Source organism: Octodon degus, unplaced genomic scaffold (genome assembly GCF_000260255.1).
Source record: "Octodon degus isolate 3935 unplaced genomic scaffold, OctDeg1.0 scaffold00111, whole genome shotgun sequence".
Lineage (NCBI taxonomy): Eukaryota > Metazoa > Chordata > Mammalia > Rodentia > Octodontidae > Octodon > Octodon degus.
The window spans coordinates 3,333,257-3,338,018 of NW_004524687.1; the positions used below are offsets into that span (position 1 = coordinate 3,333,257).

The 4,762-nt window shown below is 53.7% G+C and overlaps 1 protein-coding gene across 6 annotated transcripts in view; it reads right to left on the minus strand.

Annotated features, from left to right (window-relative positions):
- The window catches only part of Zmym2 (zinc finger MYM-type containing 2), a 152,243-nt gene extending 148,952 nt beyond the window's left edge, over positions 1–3,291 (minus strand). For 3 of the 6 annotated variants that reach the window (XR_002817657.1, XM_023699117.1, XM_023699118.1), the window contains exons 1-2: positions 3,108–3,185; positions 1,998–2,066 (exon numbers count right to left, since the gene is read on the minus strand). The gene's annotated coding sequence lies outside the window, so the exon portion shown is untranslated. Of the gene's footprint in view, positions 1–1,997; positions 2,067–2,838; positions 2,962–3,010 lie in introns of those variants that run through there. The other 3 variants (XM_004639375.3, XM_004639376.2, XM_023699119.1) reach the window with 3 other exon arrangements.
- Positions 3,292–4,762: the final 1,471 nt, after the last annotated feature.

Consider the following 4,762-nt stretch of genomic DNA (forward strand, 5'->3'; position numbering starts at 1 on the left):
AAATAAATAAATAAATAAATTGGTGGGCTCAAATCTGCAATATTCCTGCCTCAGCCTCCCACAGTGTTAAGATTACATGTGAGCCTGGCTTGTAAACAGAGCTCTAAATCAAATCCTTCACCTCACTGGGTATAACAGCACCTTTCAATAATTCTAGCACTAAGGAGACTGAGCTATATAGTAAGTTTCTATCCAACATGAATATAGGAAGACATGCTCTTTTTATTTTTTTCTTGGTTTGTTTGGGTTTTTTGGCGGAATCAGGGACTGAACTCAGGCCCTTGTGCTTGCCAGGCAAGAGCTTATTCTACTGAGCTATCTCCCCGGCCCAAGGCACACTCTTAAAACAACAGAAAAATTAAATTTAAACCTTTGATTTAATCAGAGTAACTTTCTATTTGTTTCCTCCTCTGCAAACCAGAAATATAAATCTACACCAGTGGGCATTTGTGGCAGTTAACTTACCTAAAATGTTAAGAATTAGTTTGGGTATGTGCTGACAATTTTAGAATACAAATGGTAGATACAGGAAGATTGAGTAGGCTATTGCTGATAAATTTACAAGTTTTTATAGTAACTTTTTTTTTTTTTTCGGAACTGGGGATTGAACTCAGCCCTTACACTTGTCAGGGAAGTGTTTATTCTACTGAGCCATTTCCCTGGCCCACTTTTTTTTAAACTTAAGAACTGAGCTCATAGCCAGGCCAGGTGGTGCATGCCTGTAATCCCAACAATACTCAGGAGGCTGAGGCAAGAGGATCACCATGAGTTCAAGGCCAGCCTAAATTACACAGTGAGACCCTGTCAAAAGAAAAGGCGAACTGGGCTAATATACAATCAGGGGTCAATTCATGCTATTTTTATTATGCTATTAAAACTGAAGGAAGTGTCAGACAAGGTGGTAATACCTGCGCTTTGTAAGGCTGAGGAAGACCACCCAAAATTTGAGCCTAGTCCAGGCAACTTTATAAGACCCTATCTCAAGACACAAATAAAAAATAAAAGGCTGGGGATGTAGCTCCTGCAAAGACCCTAAGTTCAACAAGGCAGAGGAATTAAAAGAAATATATGAAACCACTAGCATGATTTCTTACACTTAGTATATATTTAGTATGACATCTTTCACAATCTGTATCCAGCAAATCCTTAGCTTCAATTAGCTATTTTTAACCATTTGGATTCAATATTTAAATATAAGCCCCTACACTTAAGACCCTACCACTGACAGAGTGTACAAAGTTACAGTATCAACTGTCAGAGAGCTGAGAGACAGTGTCAAGAACACTGCCTTCACTGATAATTTTGTAATGAGTTTCATTTGACCAAAAGAAAAATTTGTGAAGGCCTCTTGGCAGAGATTAATCAAAACTGGATAGGAAACAGCAGTACACTGGTCTGATGAGCATTCTAGTCAGGGAGGTAAAACAGTAGCTCCTAGAAGAGTGGACCCATACTCTTTCTTAAGCAAAGACATGAAACTGATCTAGCAACTCTTAAAAGTCAAAATCTGAAAAAAATAAATTTAAACAATAAATTAAAAAAGTCAAAATCTGAGTCTTAAATCCAACATGAAAGTTCGTGATTCTAAATTCCAACCCCTAAAATCAATTAACTATTGTGAAAGGAGAATGGCAAAAATGGTTGCATTCATAGCGTTTAAAACATAATAACGTTAATTCCTACTTTGGAACTCTAGAGGGCACCAGAAATATGCCCTCCTTTGCACCACCCCGCCTCTCTGGTAACGTGAGCAGCTGCAGAAGGCTGTCGTCTGGTTGCTGAGGTTGGTATTGCAGAGGCAGGACCGATGTCTGCAGCAGCGTCGGTTCGTAGCTGCCTCATCAACCATTGCTCGGGACTTGCCCCGAGGGCAGCTGCCACCTAAGGAGAAGCTCTTCCCCCTCAAAACAACGGGGAGGGCCAAATCCCCAGGCTGAACCTCTGCAACATAACAACGATCACTTCAAAGATCAATAAAATACGGGCAAAGGACTCACAATATGGGTGTTTTCCTCCTCGCTTTCTGCCAAGGATGCACCACAGAAGGCTGAAGGCGATTTCTCGTCCTGGGTTAAGAGAAAAAATGAAAAATGAATTAAGATCAACCAACCTGGTGAAAGCACCAAGCCTTTTCCACCAGAAGGAGGCAGAGGAGAGAATCAGAGGTCAAGGAGGTTCAGCCCTTCTATTATTACCCCCATCCCGCGCACACGGGCGCTCCTACGTAAGTGGAGCAAAACATCGTAGCATATTTGGGGCCAAAACCAATGTAAAAGCAAAATCCCGAGTGGAGAGGGCCTGGAGGATCGAGCCTGCTCCTGGGAAATGGAGGGGGGGTAGGGCAAACGTCGCCCCGACGCCACCAAGGGATTCGCATTCCCGCCTCAGTTCGCCGGCCTCGCATCATCCCAGTCACTCTCAGCACCAATTTGAAGGTAAAGGGACAACTCACGTAATCGCTGGGCCAATATGGCCCATATTCGCCCCAAGCATTAGCCCTGGGCCCGATGTTTGCCCCCCCTGCAGTCGGCGACCGGCAGCGCTGCCTCCCGTCCGCCATTAGAGACCCAGCCAAACAATACGCGGGGAGCGCGAGTCGCGCAGCGCACGGCCAGGGAGCGGAGCGGAGGACTGCACCCAGCGGGGTGCAGGCTGCAGCCCCTGCCCCGGAAAACTTGGGGGCTCTAGTTCGGGCCGACTGGGTCCATGCGCGGCCCCGAGAGCGGGCAGCCCGCCGGAGCACCTCCCCGGCCCCCCGCGGGAGAGAAAGGAAAACACCCGCGACCTCCCGCCGCCCCGCGACCCTGGCTTCGGCCCCGGCCACGGCGTCCGCCTCACCCGGCGCTCCCGGCCGCGCCCGCGCTCCCGCAGCCCTCGGGCCGCACGCCAGGGCGCCCAGGACATGAGCGCGGCCCCGAGCAGCCCGAGGCCCCGACGCGCAGCAGCCACGGCGTCCGCGCCGCGGGGTGCTAAGCCCGGGTCGGGGGGAGGCTCCGCAGGCCGCCCTCACCCATCTCTGCCTCCGCCTCCTCCGGAGGCTGCGCCGCTCCCAGCCACCCCCACTCTCGGCAGCCCTGGACTGGAAAGGCAGTGGGGATAAGCCTCACCCGGTTCTGGCTGCGGCTCCGCGGAACGAACCTCCCCTCCCCCGGCCCACCCCCCTTCGGAGACACGCACAACTCCGCTCGGTCCAGTCCCGGCTTTAGCGCTGGTGAGGAGGAGGAGGCGGAGGCGGTGGCGCGGCCGAGCCCGCACAGGCCCCGCCCACCACGCACTCACTGGTTGCTGGCGGAGGCGGGCCAGGGCATCTGGGGCGAGGCCATTGGCTATCTTGGCCTTCCTTCAGGAGCCCCCTCGGTGGGGTGGTCCGAGTGCCTGTCCGTCAAGTGCGGACCACACCTCCGGCCCTCCCGTCCCACTCCCTTATCCGTGCGCCCGCTCCGCCCCGCCCCGCCCCGCCTCCACCCACCGCGTCGGTCCGCCTGTGTCTGGAGCCCGAGTGGCGTCGCCCGCAACTCTGGTCGTGGCTCGGCCCCTGGGCGTGGGACTCTTGTGGCCAGGACGGCGCGAGCTGCTCAGGCGGGGCCGCCGGCTCCCGCCTGGCTCCCACGGATGCGACCCGAGAAGAGCCGCGGGCTCTGTGCCCCGCGTCCTCCCTGTCCAGTCCCCGCGAGTCCCCGCGAGGGCGAGAAGGGCTGGGCTGAGGCGAGGCCGGTCGAATGCCCGGGCCGCGGGGAACAGGACTCCGGGGTGGCCGACGGCCGTAGGGCCCGTCCACGCGGCCTCGGCCCCGGGAATAGTTCCCACTCCCGTCATGCTGCGGCGAGAGGAGACGACGTCCTCCATCTTGTCAGAGCTGCGGGGAGCACGGGCCCGTTCACAGCCGGCCGGGGATCGAGGGCCCTATCCCGAGCGGCTAGGGCCGGGCCTCGCCATTCGCCCGAGGAGCCGCGCTGTAGGCGTCGGGGCCGGGACCCCGACGCCTATCTGCCTCTAGCCAAGATGGAGGAGCGGTGGGCTGCCCACAGCGGGGCCCGCGCCCGCGGGAATGACCGCGCTGCCCGGCATCCCCGGCGCCCTGTCTCCGGCCTGTACCCTGGGTCTGCCGCGCCTCGCCGTCCCCTGGTCCTCAGCGGCGGGCGGAGGTCGCGCGTCACCACTGCCCCGACGTCTCGCCTCACGACGGGGCGATTCAGGCTACCACCACGAGAGGCTTCTCTTTTGTCCCGCGCCTACATCTACGTCTTAGGCGGACGTCGTGGTATTTCAGAGACACCTCTGAGAGAAGAGCAGGGTGCTCGCGTCTCGCCCTGGTGGTTGTTGATGGGATTACAACGATGGCTTTAGCCAGTTACTTCCCCATCCAAATGGATGGGTGCTTTAGACTTCGCAGTGTCTGACACCACTGCCCCGAATAAGTAGACCTATGATGCCACATAAATTCTACAGAATGGTGATAAACGTGAAGTTTTTAAAGAAATTATCCATGAAGGATTCTGTAAAGATTAATGTGTAAACTCGCACCGTTTCCAAAGGATAATCTAGTAGAATTTGTGTATAATCTAGTAGAATTCACTCGTCAAAAATTTAGTCCTTCAAAATAAAAATTTTAGTCCTACCTGGGGCTTAAAGACCACAAGTACATTGCTCTTTTATTTAGCGGTATCTACATCATATATTTGAACCAGCTTTTCGAAAAATATCACTTGTCAGGAAATGAATAATTGGAAATTTTTTCATATTTCCATACACTAAAATACCT